The 16,968-nt window shown below is 40.2% G+C and overlaps 1 protein-coding gene across 6 annotated transcripts in view; it reads left to right on the forward strand.

The window, feature by feature from the left end:
* The window catches only part of LOC106964173 (catenin delta-2-like), a 94,816-nt gene that overhangs the window by 36,270 nt on the left and 41,578 nt on the right, over window positions 1-16,968 (forward strand). The gene's annotated exons all lie outside the window — the stretch shown is intronic.

A 16,968-nucleotide genomic window follows, 5' to 3' on the forward strand; every position in this document is an offset into this window, starting at 1 on the left:
TTTGGAATATTCATTATTTTTTTTTTTTTTTTTATTTAGATTTTTTTTTTTTTTTTTTTTTTTTACCTTATTCCCTGATATTTTTTTCCATGCCATTGTTTAGAAATTCTCTTTTTTTGCCACTGCACCTGTTCCCAGCTTTTCTGGAATAATTTAAGCAAGTAGTGTTTGTACAGCGTTCTTGATGTTTTCCGTTAGATTTGTCAGAACTTGTGAACAACCTTTTCTGTGGTATTTACAGCCCCACTACCTTCCAGCCCAATCTGTGCTATCTTTAGCGCTGGCAGTCTTACCATTTTAACAAAGTTGCTTTGCCGGAAACTGTACTGACTCAGAGACGGAGCGTGAAAGCGCACGAACGGCAGCCGGCGTACAGCGGGCCGCGTCCGAGGCCAGCAAAATTTATCTGACATCTATCCAGCCAGAGAGAAGACAGTCAGAGCTTCAGCTTGTCCGTCTGACGAGAAACACAAAGAAATAGTCTGGAAAAGTCCCAAACATAAACGAGCTGCAACAGAAACAGGCAACGGATGGAAAGTCAAATGTTTAATTACTGGAATAGGACCAGATTTTTAAATATATATATATATATCCAAAGCACTGTATGATAAAAACTCTCCACATAGTTTATTAAAAAAACACAAGCCAGGAAAATATGATTTGCAAGGAATTGAGAAGATACTGTGTACGACGTCTGGAAAAGTATGAGATTTGATTTTAGTGTTTTGTGTGTTTGGAGAAGTGTAGAAAAAGGCAAAATGAGGAAGGAAAATCTAATAATTTATTATGTTTTCCCATTCATCCATTCATCTGATTAAGAAATGGCCAAAAACAAAGAGTCTCTAATACAACTCTAAAATTGACATGAGAAATGTTTGATTTTTGTGTGTGTGTTGATTAATACACAAGAACTAAAGTGCTTCATGACTACTTATCATTAGAAAGTGATCGAAACATAAGAAATAATAATAAATTAGCATATTTTGAAACGGGCAAAAGCACATTACTACCCTTTACTTTTTATTGGAAACAAGGGAATTGGTAACAATTTGTGATATAATTCCATCCAAAGGTTTGTCAAGGTTGGACCTACTTGATCAGAAAAACGTCGCTTCATCACACCAGCGACCAACAACGAGCATTTAGCGCTTATTAGCATCTGTGCAACTACCCAAATACATTACTGGTATGTAAAAAGGTGAATGTGTGACACAATATAAGAAACATATTACCTTTCCAAAAAAAAGAAAAAAAAGTATCCAAAGTGGTTGTGATCTTGCCATTTTAAGTTGTGCCACAGTGAAAAATGGCATGAAACAGTTCAGCACAACAAAAACTGTCTCTGAATCCACTGTGGGTTAAGTTCATAACATAACATGTAAAACCTTTTCACTGCTCAGTGCATTTTATTCGTATAAGACTCATAAATCAGAAGTCCTGCTATGAAAAAAAAAAAGGTCAGATGTTGCTTTTCTGATGGAGCGATGTGTTATGATAGATTCTCTGGGAGAGGAGGTTCTTCACCGCCGCAGCATCGTCTTCACTCATGGCGTTCTTCTTCTCTTTTGTTTTGGAAGAGCAGCAGATGAGAGCATGTCAGAATGCGTTCTGTGAACAAAGCTGACACGCTCATCCCATTATAAGACAAATCTTCAGTTCGTGCAGAGAGAAAGGCTCTGCTGTCTCTTTAATAAGTGGCTTCTGAACAGCTATCCCAAAGGGGAGATTTTTTTGTCTATTGACAGTTGTACTTATTTATAGCTTAAGTCAGGCTCTGTATTTCAAACACAGATAACTGGAAGATCTCCTTCACATCCCACAAGGGTATAAAAAAAAATGTCTTGATAGTTGGTCTAGAAATGTTTAATTTCTTCTGGTAGATTCTTTTTCAGATGTTCTCTTACCAGTGTGACTCAGCTATTTTCCAGTCAGTGACATTTTCTTCACTGAAACATCCAGCGTCTTTTTCACATTTTGTTAGTTCTGCAGCCATCACTTTATATCTGTTTTACTGGGATTTTATGTGATGTGCCAGCAGAAAGTTGCACGTAATGTTGAAGTAAAAGGAAAAAGATACTTTTTTTTAAAATAGTAAATATCTTAAAAAGTGGCATTTACATTCATCCATTGCGTTACAACTTTTTAGGCTCTTTCTTGTTGCAGTTTCAGCTGTAAGTGTTTTGTTGTGTGTCTACAAACTTTGCACATCTACAGACTGAAAAATAGTGTTAATTTTTCTTCTCATACTGGATGAAGTGGCTGGGAACATGATTTATTTATTTTTTTTACAGTTTTGTCATCATTTCTCACTTGGACTTAAGTTTGCACTTTGACTAGACCCTTCTGACACATGGAAATGGTTTGAACTGAACCATTATAATGTGTCACTTTGCTGCTGAAATACTTTACATATCTTAGGGGTACCAGAGTGCAGTGTGCAAAGTAAAAACACACACTATGCTTTTCAAGTTTTTCTGTGTACAACAAAAAACAACTTGTCATTTCACTTCCTCCTCTCAATCATAAAAATTATAAAATCCGATGTGCTATATACGTCCAGTTCAGTCATTATTTATTTGATTAGTAATTTAATATATTTGTGTGTTTATATTTTTGGAAACTACTTTTCTCTCAGTGAGTTTTGCTTGAACTCGACTGCATGAAGGAATCCTTGCACCATCATTTCTGGGCGGATCACTGAGCGGTTCTGGAAATGCTGCCTGATCTCACACTGAGAACCAACATGGCTCTCTCCTCGCCCCTCGTTTAAGTCCTGGCCCCGAGTCAAAATGGCTGCCTCCCACACTGGCAGACTAGGTAGTCAGTTTGACCAATTTAGTGGGTCGTGGGAGACTTCTGCTTCTCTCTCTTTCTCGCTCTCTCTCTCTCTCTGCTTCTCTCTCTCTCTGCTTCTCTCTCTCTCTCTCCTCCTCTTTTTCTCCCCCCAGCCATTTGTTTGGGGCATGTGGACGGCCTAGCAGAAATGGCGAGCTGCGCCTCATCCTGCTGCGCTTTAATCACTTGCTTCAAAGGGTCTCGTGTTTCTCTCCCTCCTCCTCGGGTGTATGTGGGTGTGGGGGGGAGGCGGAGGGAGAAATGAAGCTCCACTCCTCCTCCTCACCTCAGTGGCCGTGCATCAGAAGCTGGCGAGATGGATATCTCCCGTCACCTTCACTGTCCTGCCTCCGTCCTAATCTGCCGCTGCAGTGCCGGAATGCAGCATTATTTTATTACCTTGCGCCTAAATAGGGGCGTAATCTGTTTCTTTTCCGCTTCTCCTGTGTCTCAGTAGAAATGCGTCTGCATGCGCTGCGGAAACACAAAATCTCACCGAGTATTTTAGGTTTAGTTTATAGTGCGAAATATAGTGGAAAAAAACAAATTTTCCAGCAAGATATAAGAGATTGTTTTAAGTCAATAATTCCTTGATATTGATGAAAAAGTACTGGTTCAATTGGCAAATTGGGAATTGGCAAATTATTTCACTTATAACAACACATTTTTCCCACTAAAAATGAAATAATCTGCCAAAAGAACAAGTACTTTTTAATCAATATTAGGGCATTATTGACTTAAAACAACCTCCGATATCTTGCTGAAAGGTAAGTTAGTTTTGTCTTATTTTAACTGTACTAAAATATTTGCACTATTGGATCAAAATTACTAGGAAGGATTTTGTTTGGCTCCATGTGGAAACCAGAGTCATTATAACAGCTAAGGGGTTACCTGAAGTTATATTTTCCTCCAACCTTGTTATATTTGAAGCAGGGGGGCAATGAGAAATGACACTCGTTTTAAAACAGGTTTTGACCTTTTTAAGCAAACCAAAAAGAAAGTAATATATCAACAGCTAAAACTATCTTTAGCATCTCATGCTAGCACTTACCTCTGCCAGTGCAGGCCCTCGCCTCAAATTCATCATGTTCCACGACAGACAGAAACAGAAGGAGAAAATGTAGCTATGTTAAAAGTATTACGCTCGTTGAACTTTACTAGTAGTGCAGTGAAGTGTCAATCTGTGGCTGCTTTGCTACGTCACGCTAGGCGGCTAAAGTTTGTGCCTGTTGTGGTGTGTAATAGCCAGTCAGTCCCACAGGTGTTCTTGGATTTCAGAAGATACAAACAGTCCAATTCACCAGCTGATTATGTAGTTCACCTCGAGTTTTATCACCCTTTGACATGCATCTCCTCCCTCTGCAGTACTTTTAGGTTCATGTGTTTGGCTCGTCCTGGAACTCTGCTGATCCATGTTACAGGTGCAGCCACCTAATTTTAATAGAAGTGTGATCAAAGCATTCTGTCTTGATTAGTGCAAATTGGCACAAAGTTGCAAACAAGTAGCCTCCTAATAATCAGGATCTCGTAATTCGTCAAGGACGAACTGCTTAATTTGCATGGGGGCAGCAAAATCCATGTCTGTATTCACATTAAAAAGTAACCAAAAAAAAATAACAAAAACAAAAAAAAACAAAAAAAACGGTGCAGTTATTGAACTTTAAAGATGTAGTTTTATTTATTTTTTCTGGTGTTTCCTAGCATTCTTGTTTTGATTGTCACATTTACACTAATTCCAAATTTCATAGCTATTTGTGTGACTGTAAATATGGGCAATATTTCATTTATTTTAAAGGAATTACTAGAGAATCTTGTTATTTGTGACACCAGTAATGAACTTTCTTGTTGGGTTGTTTTTTATCCCTGAAAAGAAGCAGTACAATTAAAGGTTGGATTTTTTTTTTTTTTTTTTAGATTTAACTTCTTTCCTTAACTACAGAAGCTGTTTATATAAATCAGAAGCCATACGCAATAACCCTTGGTTTTTATTCCAGTCTCAGTTCACCTTTAGCTCTTAAATCCAGTGCATAACTCAAGGCCGCCCTAGAGGGTCAGACTCCAGCCCACCTTGAGTTGAAGAATTTTATCCTGTCCGATTATGTCATTCCGCCATGCATTACGCACCGCCCGGCTACTCTGACTCATTCTGCTCAGTCGTCTCTGGAGGCTTTCAACATTTTCGACCTGTTCATTTCTGCCCTCTCTTGAGATACGAGCCGCGGCCGAGTTAGATAGCACCTGTACAAAGCGGCAATGTTTAGCCATTGTTCCCGCATAAAGCGTAATTAGGTAGAATTAATCTGAGTGGCTAAGATAAAGCGCGTGGCTACAGCGCCGCACTGGGATCGGCCATCTTTCTGCTCAGGAGGTAATTAGAGGCCCACAATAGGCGGTCTGGACCGCGCCGGCCGTCCCCGCTGAATGCACGGTGCCCAGCTTTTGGTCGCCTCTTTCGGCACCGGGAATTTCACGGGTGGAGATGAACTCAGTTTACATCTCCCTCTGCAGGATGATGAGTCTCTTTATTTGCAACGTTGTCTCTTCCGTGCGACGCCAAGCAACCTGAGAATGACCTCTGTGACGACATTCAACCTCAACAAGCCGTCGCTCTCTACCTTTCCTGCAATTAACAGTGACGGAGCAGAACCTTAACGTGGCGGCAGCTGACATTTTGCTCCAATCTCGGCTCTAAGTAGAAGTTAAAAAGGTGATTTGGAGTGTTAGAAGTTTAATGACGATTTAAGAAGCACTTATTGCAAAACGGATGGGCAATTCTTAAGTTCTGCTTTTATTACTGGAGGCTACTGGACGCAATCTACAACTGAATTAAACTGTTGCGAGTCCAAAATAATTGGCTGAGATTGGAGCTGGATTTTGTTCAAGAAATGTCTTATTATTCTTATTTCTTTTTCTTTCCCCAGCTAATAATAAACCTGTAGTTAATGCTGAGCACTTTTTCACAGTTTACTTTTCTAAAAAAAAAAAAGTTAAGTTTCTCAAATTCCCGCAACTCAGACACAATCTAGTTGATGAGTTTATTAACTTACAGCCATCAGGAAAATGTCTAATCCTCTTCATGCCGGACCTTATTATATAATGCACAATGAGTAACTTCATCTCTCTCTGGGAAAATGAAGCATACACAGGAGAAATATCTCAGTCTTTCCATTTCTTAAGCTGTTTGATTCAGTTGTTATTTTACCAATTATATTATCAGATCGATGGAGCCACCCAGGCATCTATTGTCTGACCTCCATCGAACAGAAATAAGAGACACAATTTGGAGAAGACGTTTTTTTTTTTTTTTTAGGATTATAAGAGGACGCCAGAGTACCAATGCATGCACAAGATGAACATGCAAACTCTATGTAGGAAGGTTCTGGTCATGGTTCAAATCTTGAATCCATACAGTCTAGAAAAACTCTGCTAGAGCAAATTGGAGTAGATAGTAACTTATTAGAATCCGACCCTTCGTCTTTCATTTGCTTTTTTTTTTTTTTTTGCAACAATAAGGTGAAGTGGAGTCTTTTTGACTTCACTACATCACATAATTGAGTTAGAATATTTTTAATTGCTTTTAATCGTGATACCTTGTGATGTTATTGTAAAGATTCCTTATTGAATCCAGAGTTAGCCTCTGATTAGCACCAGGCTACGTCACCTGTATCAGTTAGCATTGCATGTAAATTAAAACAGGGCTGACAGGTGCAGTAATATCGTAAGTTAACTGCATCTGAAGGAGTTTAAGATTAAAAGAAGCTAAATAAAAATATTATCTGCATTAAGATGTCTTGGGTAGAATTAATCTGAGTGGCTAAGATAAAGTGCGTGGCTACAGCGCTGCACTGTCTCCTGAAATCCCTAAACTTCTCATCCTGCATTGTTTAAAGAAACAAAGATGGCTTCTAAACTGGAATGTGTTTGCGGTTAAAGAGTAGCTGGTCCTCTCTTGGATGGCAAGAGCAAAGGAGTTTAGGAAAGTGTAGAAAGCTGGTAGTACTGCTTGGAGGGGAATCATTGGTCTCTGAAGTGACTCAGGTTTGTCACGCTTGCTCTTTAGTGTTGTGTTATAGGGCAGTTTTCCCAGGGTTTATTGGAGACACACTGTCAATTTCATTGCCGGGGATAAAAAGGACAAAAAAAAAAAGTTGTGACATTTACACACTGCTTTGTGCAGCAAACTGGCCTTGTAAGTCCAAAGTGTGTGAGACCTGCACAGAGTGGGTCTTACACCAGCTTCTTCTCCTCTAAAGGTCACACATTTGGGATCATATCCTGTTCAGGCTTCGCCCGCCGGCTTGCAGCAACAACAAGAAGCTGCAGCTATTACCTTAGCAACAACACAAATACACCGTGGAGGATTTGAATGTAGCAGAATCCAGGCTGTTATCAGATACTTGGCAGTCATATTCAGCTTTCTTATGAACGGCGTTGGCTTATCTCTGTTTTTGTAAATGTAATATCGCATAATAGCCTGCACCATGGAAATGCACCAGCAGAAATGCCGCCTGCTGAATAATGGGTAGCGTCAGGTTTGGTCATTTGGAGGTAAATAATGCCGGGACACACGATGAAGGTGACTACGTCTGAATAAAGCTGTGCAGCGTTATAGTAATGTAATTCCTGCCGGGATGTTACAGTAAAGATAAACGATTTCCCCACAGTTATTGGTATCCTCACAACTTATTGACATCTTGCGCCGACTGAAAAATGATTTGATTAAAAATAATTGTCTAACATGCTTTTGGGCAGATTTGTTAGCAACCCTAAGGAGGCCATTAATGCTTGCATTATAAAGTGTTTAATCCTAATTAGTATCAAAGTTGCCTTCAAACTTTTCACCAGCCGTTTCTGTTCTTGAGAAATTGTTAGCAATGCATCGCTCCGAAATCACTACTTCTTCACAACTTCTTCTGTTTGATTATTGGCTTGGTTGACATTCTACCAGAGAAATCCATCTCAATGAGAGAAAGCCCAGATGGAGAACTGAAGGGAGATTAGAATTGAAAGGAACTGCGTAGGAACACAATGGTCAGGCTAAGTCTGAGAAGATCCTAAAGACTAATTTAGACATATGTGTCGGTGAAAGGTTACAAGATCCATCTCCAAACAGTTGCCAACGTTATTTTAAAGTATAAGGTTCTTTGGACAGTAAATATTTCAGACAGAACAAACTCCTGCCTAAGATCAGCAGGCTGTTAGCGATCAGTAGCGCACTGCTGGCGGATACTTAACGTAACAAGGCGCAGAAAGCCGAGGTCGTTGTTTCTCCCTACATCCAGCCAGAGTTTACGCAGCAGGTTCTGGTACTGCTAAAAGGAAAAAGTAACCCGGTTCTGATCACATGAACACAATCAATTCTGTGTGCGTCGTGGTGACGCGCAGTGGCAGGTTCATGGATTTGAGATATGGAGCGATTTTTTTTTTTTTTTACGCCGAAAAAACAGAGCAAAAATGAGAACGAAACAGAGACTCCACCATACTAACGACATTTATTATGGTGCGTCCGATCCGCTGCGTTTAACCTTTGAGTGACATTTAATTTCATATTCAAAATATTTAATAAATAATATTGAATAATATTTATATTAAATGCCTCCTTAAGACAATTGAGCAGGGGTGTATCTAGGAAGTTTTCAAAGGGGGCTAAAAGGGGGCCAGTGATCTTGGGGTGTTATACCAAAATAATGTTTAAAGTACACTGTAAAATATGCAAATGTCACCACAATACCCTCAAATAATATAAATCTGAGCCACACAAGTAAATTGTCCTACATGCTTCAAAAATGTCCACTAGTATTAAAAGTTCTCTTTAAAAGTGATCTGTGAGACAAACTTTTTTTTTTTTTGCAAACAGCTAAAGTGCAGTTTGGCGTCCACGCTTCAGCTGCTGCAGCTCATATTAACTTTTTAGCCAATAGCAAAACGGGGCTTTGAGCGAGAAATCTTTAAGCTAAGATACGATATGCTATAACTTTATCAATCCCCCACAGGTGAAATTACAGTTGACACAGCAGACATTTACAGTTTGCGTGAGTGACTTATTAGCTGTTAAACATCTCACTGTCTTCGTCGAACAAGTTGTTGTTGGGTGCATGTTGGGAAAACAACATGTGGCTGATTTGTAAAGGCAGAGAGGTTCTGGTAAAGTCCGGAGAAGGAGACATAGACACTGACTCTCAGCTGCTGATCGTATTAAGGAGAGGTGCTGAGCCAGGTCAGGCTTTCATTGCCTTTATAACAATATTATCCCGACTCCATTGTGCTAATCTGCTTCTGCTGTAGCCAGACCAGTCTTTGTTGTTCTTTAAAAAAAACATTTTGCTCACAACAGACCGTTTTCGTAGCGATTATCCTACCTTCGGTGCGTTGATCCCTCCCTGCGTGGCCCGTGTCGATCTGAAGTGAGACTTCCCTAAAGCAGCCTGACAACCGACCTCATTTTCAATGTTAGCATAACTGTGTTTTCTGGCAGCAGAAGCAGACATCGCTGCCAATATCCATCACTATGTATAAAGCCGGGGTAATTGATGGCCAAAGGAAGTGAGAAAAATGAACGTCAATGAGGTTTTTGCGATATAAAAAAAAGACTAGCTTTGAGCTGTTCGTCTTTTAATATCGACACTTTTTTTTTTCTTTCATGTTAATTCAGACTTATTTGCATCCTTTGAAGATGCTTTAAAAGTGCAGCATCAGTAGCCGTGACAGCGCGAATCGAAGAGGCAGGAGTCAGAGCCGACTACAAACATTGCTACTGACAGTCGGCGATTTGTGCCAAATTAATATCATGCAAAAATGATTTACATTTTTAGTTCACAGTGGAAGTTTCTCAATTTCTCTGAGTGTTTCTAAGTTATTTCGACACAGCCTCTGCAAGACAACCCTTATTAAATTAGCAGACCGTGCTTTAGCTTTAGCTTATGAATCTGTTGACTCAAGCTGAGCCACCATTTGATGCGTCGCTTTCCCTCTTCAGGGTGGCTCCGTTATCTCTCGCCCTCTTCCTACAAGAGGGTCGGCCTTCGTGGTCAGCGCAGATAACAGATAATATGGAAGGCATTAAAATAGATGGATTATACGGACGGGGTTCGGGGGATGTGTTTATTGGGTGGATGAAATGACAGGATTTTCATCGCCATCTCTGGCATTCGCTCTTTTAAGCTCCTCTCGGCGGATTCGGCAGAGCTCTTGTCTCTTTTGTTCTCTCTGGCCATCATATTCAGCCTCTCTGCAGTGTTTACTTCTTTTTCTATTATATCATATTACCCACCTCCCTTGACCCTCCTCCGATCATTCTCTACCTTTATGTACCTCTTTTGTTCTGTTTGTGTCTGTATCATATTTCGCCCCTCCGTCTCGTTCCTCTCGTTCTCTGATCCCTCTTTCTGTTTTTGTCGCCCTTCAGTGGAGCAGGCTGGAGTGCAGCGGTTCAATTTGTAATGTTACCTATGGAATAAGAATGGCACCAAAAAAAAAAAGATATAAAGAGCCAAAATGTGTCCTTTTTCATGGAGCTGAAAATATCAGGTCAGAGCGAATGACTGGGAGTTTATCATTATTTGGAATGGCTCTTTCACACGTTCAATTATCCTACTGAAAATATCAAGCGGGGCTTTTAACTGGGAATGGTGACCGTGCACAGGGGCAGTAATGGAGCCTCTTTTTTTTTTTTTACCTTACTTGTATGCTTGATTGGAGTCTCATTTCCTTCTTGACGTCAACGCGTCCTCTTTCTCTAGAGGTGGCACAGTCTAGTGGAGCCATTTTGTAGAATGGTGGCATTTAGGTGGGGCTTTTATGAGCTTTCCCAATTTTGTGAGCTGCAACTGTTTGGGTAAATATTTTATTCTGGCCAAAATTGGAATCCACAAATAGAGACACATGCTTTTCTTGCTTATGAAAGGCATTTGTAAAAGTATTCACAGGATTCTTGTTCTAATTATGTCACATTTCTATGTTAGATTCACCAACTACTGATTTAGGTTCATACATAATAAACATGGGGTTTGATTTTTAGTGCATGTTTACATGATGGCCTCATGTGGCTCCTTTAGATCTGTCAGTCTGACAACAATGACCGTTCTACCACATTCCTGAAGGCTGGTTCACACGGAAAGATTTTTATGCCAATTTTTCTCCCTTTTTTGTGGGGACCGAGGTCTGGTCCCCACAAGGGGAAATGCTGTTTTTAGGTCAGGGGTTAGATATCAGTAAGGTGTGAATTGAGTTTGTGTTTGGGTTAGGTATGTAATGGTTAGGGTTAGGGTTGGTATAGGGGTAAGATTTAGGCTGCAGAAATGAATGGAAGTCAATGGAAAGTCCCCACAAAGGTAGCCACGCAAACATGTGTGTGTGTGTCCCAATGATAAGAGAGGATGCGGCCTGTTGAATGTGACGGTTAGCCAATCAGGAAGCGCAGTGCGTTTCAAACTGCAGAACAACCGCCATGACTGTACTGCGTTACCAAGAAAAAAAAAGGAAGAAAAATTGAAACTCTGTCGCGTTTTAAGTTAGCCGCCTTTTCTTTCTGCTTTGTTATTGCTTAAAAATACTCCACAAGCTGTCGCTGTTGCGTCTTAAGTCAGCAGCAGTGTTTGTTTGCTCTTACCTCACGTTTGATCTCGTGAGGTTTTCCAGGACTTCCTGTTTGAATGTTCATGAATGAAATGGGTTCGTGTGTGGTGTTTTGCTCCTGGACTACACACACTTTGCAACCAAACCTGTTATACCTCGGATATTTTATTGCCTTGTGTGGCCTCGTAAGGTTTTACAAGTCTGCAATTTTAAAACCTCGCTGCGTGAACCTGGGATAAGAAACTCGACGTAATTCCATAAGACGTGTTTTTCCAGTGGTCGTCTGACAGGAAGCGTTTCAAACCCTGGACAGTTCACCTGTTCATCATCACAGGGCAACACTCAGATTGAACCCTGGAGCTTCTTTCTGCAGTTCAGCAAATTTAAATCAAAGTTTTGATTTTGTTTTGCTGATTCCGTTGAAGCACATGCAATGGACCGCTTGTCATCTCCTGATATTTTGCTGTGGCTTTGAATAGTGACAGACAGGAACAGTTAATTACCTCATCCTAATTTACTTATCAGTGCTTAGGAAATGAGGACAGAGCTTCTCTTAGTATGACTTTCACACTTGAGGGAAGGTTTGTCCAATGTTATCATCCCATTTTAACAAGGTCAGTCGCTTCAGCTCTGGGAAAAAAAAAAAAAAAAAAAAAAACAGCTGGAGGCATTTTGAGGATAATCCGGTATTGTTGCCAAGCAGTTTAACAGCATGCGGTCCCTTTTTTTTTTTTCCCCCCCGCTTCAGATTATGGTGCCGTTTGTTACGCAATATGCCAGTTTTCAGTAAGGGTCACAACAAAATCATGTCATTCTCGATTTTTCTATTTTCTTTCTGCATGTGCGGCCCCGCTCCATCTCTTTCCTTTCACACACAAACAGAGGCGCCCAAAACGACATTACATCATTAGCAGTGATGAGGTGCTGTGGCGTGGAGTGACCTGCGGCACGAGAACTGATCACGTTGTCAATTAGTTCTCTGTTGTTCCGCTAATTACTCTGTCAGGCTCTATTGATGCTTCAAAAAGATTCACAGGTGTTGGGGAGGAGATAAAAAAAAAAAACAAAAAAAAAAACTGAAAACCGACTCTGTGTGGGGCCAGCAGGTCAGAGTCGTTTCAGTTTGGTGTGGACTGATTAGGTTTACAGAGGGGTGAGACTTTGACGTTTCTGCAGGGTTGAGGTGGTGAGGCAGGTTGACTTGCTAGATGATTTCCAAAGGGTGTAGAGGTTTCCCCATCTCCCTCAGTGGGATGTCCCACATGTTCCCTCTGCTTGAACTCACAAAGCAGAATTTTAATTCCAAGACCTGAAGCTCCTCGGTGACCTATTTACTCAGATCTGGGTCTATCTTGTGACACCATGCAATAAAGAGGCGTGTTGCTGCACACTCTGGTATGAATTCAATACTTTTTAATTTAAGTTTCAGATATAAAACATTCAACTTTTAAGTGTGTTTGTGTTTTTCCTTTGAATTATTTTGTTCAAACCTAAAGGTACAGGTCTCTGCAAAACACTTTAGTCACATATTAATATGATTTGTGTAATTATTTTCTAAATAAAGTAGCTTGGGAGCAAATTGAAACAAAATCTTCTCAGAGGCAGTATGGAGAAACTGTGATGCCAAAAATAAAACTAAATTTGGTAACACTTTATTTGATGGGGTGTTCATAAGACTGACATTACACTTAATGATTTAAGCACAGTCATGAACATGAAGGAGTCTGAATGTTTACAGCTGTTGTCATGAAGTGTCATTCGGTAAATGATGACACTTTTAAAGCAAAGTTGTTATAAAAGTTGCATTAAAAAGCCAATTAAAAGTGTCAACTTTACATTATTAGGTCAATAATGACACTTTTAATACAAAGTTCTATGAAAATGTGCATAAAAAGTCAATTAAAAGTGTCAACTTTGCATTAAAAAGAAAGGTGTCATTTCAATATTTCATGAAGGAATCTGAAACTAAAGTTTAGATTTTACCATGCTAGTATCGATCCGATACAGATATCGACTTGGTGTTGATATTATCGATATCCTGGATCGATCCGTCCACCTGTACAAAAGTGTTTACATCTCTTGAGCTTTTCCACATAAATAATTAATATCTGCATAGTGTAAGGGACCCATACTAACACGGTTTTCAAAAATATTTCTATGTAAGGAAATTTGAAAGGTATTTTATGCATTTGTGTTCAGATCCACTCTGATACCCCTAAATAAAATGCAGATGATCACCTTTGCCTCATTGTAATCATGCACTACATCAATCTGGTCCTTATGGAAGTGTGGCAATAATAATAATACAAAAAAAACATTGCTGACAGAATTTGGGTTCAGTTTTGAGTCCTGATTTTTACATAAGCTCTCCATCTGGTCTGACTTAACCTGATCTGCGCTTTTCAAAAGACAAAATGGCAAAAATCTTAGTCTCTCGATGTTGCAAAGCCAGAAAAGACGATGTAAGTGCAGCATGAGGTTCTTTGACAAATTGTTGACTTTGGAGCTAAATACCGAAGCAGGACAGACTTTTAGATTCCCTTTTGTTAAAAATTGTAATATCTGTGCATTCTTTTTATTGCACTTTGCAATTATGGACTTTTTTGTGCTGTTGTATCACATTAGGTCCCTTCAGAGGACACTGAAGTTTGTGGAACTGCACTGAAAATGCAGAAGCTGAGTTGGTCGGACAAAATAATAAATAGAAGGAAATGGTGTTTTTTTTAAATCTGGAAATTAAACTTTTACTCCAGATTGAAACCACCTGTAACTAATGTAATGTATTGTGTGTTCTTTGTGTCTCCCTTTTCCAAAAAAAAAAAAAAACCTTGTTAGATTTTCCCTTCCTGTTCTCTCCACTCCCCTTAAGCCATTTATCTTTCCCTCTGTGTGTGAACAGATTCTTCCTATTTCTCCTTTTTTTTCTCCCCTGACAGTAATCCGACATCCTCTGGGCTGTTTTTGTTCCCCACCTTCAGCCCCTCTCTACATGCAGCTACTTGATGTTAACAACATTTGGCCTCCTTCCTCACAGTTTGCAGCGAGGTGTCCGTGCAAGCGCTCATGTTGCATTCGGTCGTAGCTCGGTCTCCCACCGGCTGCTGGGGAAAATAACGGGCGCTCACCACCACCGAGGCAACGATTTGACACCAGCAAGCAGACGGGACCGGCCTGTCCTTCGCTGAGAAAACGGCCTCTCTCGCAGTGTTAGCGTAGCTGCCTTGCAGAAAGCAGACCGGCGATAATAATCCCGCTTCCAGCCGGCTCTGTTTGCCTGCTGTAAACACTCTCCTGTCCTAAAAGTCGTTAGGGTTTGGCCGTTCCTGTAATGCGCCTCACATCTCGTGTGCGCTCGCGCCTGTTTGTACACATGTCGGGGCGCGTCTCTGGTTATAACAATGCCTGATGAATGAGGGGCCGCCATGCTGGCACAGGGCTCCATTAACACGTGCTGCTCGGCTACTCGCCGCAATCCGTCACACTCTGCATACACGCACACGCAGCAGAGGCAATCAGTGAGGTGATTTAACGGCATCTGGTCTGTGTTTACGGCTAGTCGATGGAGTTTGTCATTTTACGTCTTTCGTTTTCGGTCGGACGCCAGAACGGACAACAGAAAACACGACTGCCGACGTTGCAGTTGTGAAATTTGTCGCTTGCGAAGGTGTTGTTAAACAGGAATGGGTGTCAAACTCCAGTCCTCAAGGGCCGCTGTCCTGCAGTTTTTAGATGTGCCACAGGTACAAAACACTGGAATGAATTGGCTTAATTACCTCCTCCTTGTGTAGATCAGTTCTCCAGAGCCTTAATGACCTAATTATTCTATTCAGGTGTGGTGCAGCAGAGGCACATCTAAAAGTTGCAGGACTTTGACACCTGTGGAGGTAGCTAAAAAAAATAATAATAATAATAAAAAAAAATGTAAATAGAATTTCAATTTTACCACAATTTCCCAAAAGCCTGTATGTGTCAAAATCATGGGGAAATCTTTGCCCAATTGTAGATAATTTCCTTCCCATCTCAAGACCCAGTCTCTCTTAAAGGGTTCATATTGTCTACCATATCTGGCATTCCCCATCACACAGACCTAACAGAGTTTGTTTTTTTTCACACTCACGCTGTCCACATGCCAACCATCCCCTTATTGTCCAAGAATCTGTGCTTTTCCTTGCTTGACCCAGCCCAAAATGTTCTGTCTCAAACATTTTCCAAGGACACAGAGTTCTCACTTTGATGAGACTCTACAGCCCTTCATCATTAAACCAGCTCCAGTGCTAAAGAGGCGCCGTTTTTATGTGTTTTCTTTAACCCTGGTACGTGCGAGGACTGAGGCAAATGTCTCTACATTTCCCTCAGTCTGTGGAAAATGATACAAGTTTTACGTGTGTGGGGTCGGTTGGACCCCATTTCTGGACACAAGGATTATTGCTAAAAAACACCTGCACATGTTGTCAGGAGGTAGGGTCTGGCTCGTGGAGACCAGTGACCCTTGCAATCATTGTGGACAGGACAGTTTCCTTTTAAAATGTCACTAATACTGAAAATAGCTAACTTTTTGAGTCTTGACTCAGTTACAACTTCCACACTGATGACACTGAAGATTGTTGTAGATCTGATGCCACCCTCATTGGAAAACATTTCAATAAAGCTAAAATTTGATGATTCTGGCAAGCAGCTAATTTTTGCAGTGCATTGATGTGGAAGCCAAGCTTGGTGCGTTGCATGGTATGGAGACGGTTACGCCCATGAGTCCTAATCCAGACTCTAGGACTCTAGTATGTCTTCCCTTCTTCTCTCGCTGATCATTTTCTGTCAGATCTGCTACAAATAAAGGCCACTAGTCCCTTTAAATTGGATATCTTCCATATTTAGGCAAAGTTTTAAACTGAACACGGTTCAAGGAAACTTTAAACCATTTACTTTATCAGGACGGCGTGTTATCGACATGGAGAGAAATCATCAACAGAGTTATGAGCTGTGTGTTTAATGTTAGATATGAATGCTGCATTTATGTTTACATTTCTTCATATCTTGTATTTATAGTTTCCTCTACTGATATTTTTCCACTACCATTACTGTTTTTTCTCTCATTCCTCTGAAACCTTTTCTAAGACGGCGCTGTTCTTAGACAAACATGCTTCAATAAGAAAAAACAAAGACTTTTAATCAGTCTCTTTATTGTTTCAATAAGTATACCAATTTTATTAAATGATATTCCCAATTGGCAGCACACTTCAGATGACTTTGATGTCAATTTAGAAGGTTTTAAATATTTACTTTGCTCTAGCAAGGTAATGTTATTCCAGGGTTTCCCCCAGAAAACTTGCTAAGCCCGATGGTCGGGGTGCTGAGACGGTCCACCGTGTTTTTGTATTAAAAAATGTTAAGGTGGCAGGAAATGTAAAAGCATCACTGTGTAATTATATGTTACGAGAAAAGATCTCCAGTGAAATGCTATTTAAACCCACAACTAGTCTAAAAACAACAAATTCGCACTTCTGTTTAATCCAAATTAAGTCAGGTGCTGTGAGTTTAATCTTTGAATTTACAAATACAAAT

The sequence above is a fragment of the Poecilia latipinna genome, unplaced genomic scaffold (assembly GCF_001443285.1).
Source record: "Poecilia latipinna isolate Pla-1442-1.1 unplaced genomic scaffold, P_latipinna-1.0 Scaffold1632, whole genome shotgun sequence".
Lineage (NCBI taxonomy): Eukaryota > Metazoa > Chordata > Actinopteri > Cyprinodontiformes > Poeciliidae > Poecilia > Poecilia latipinna.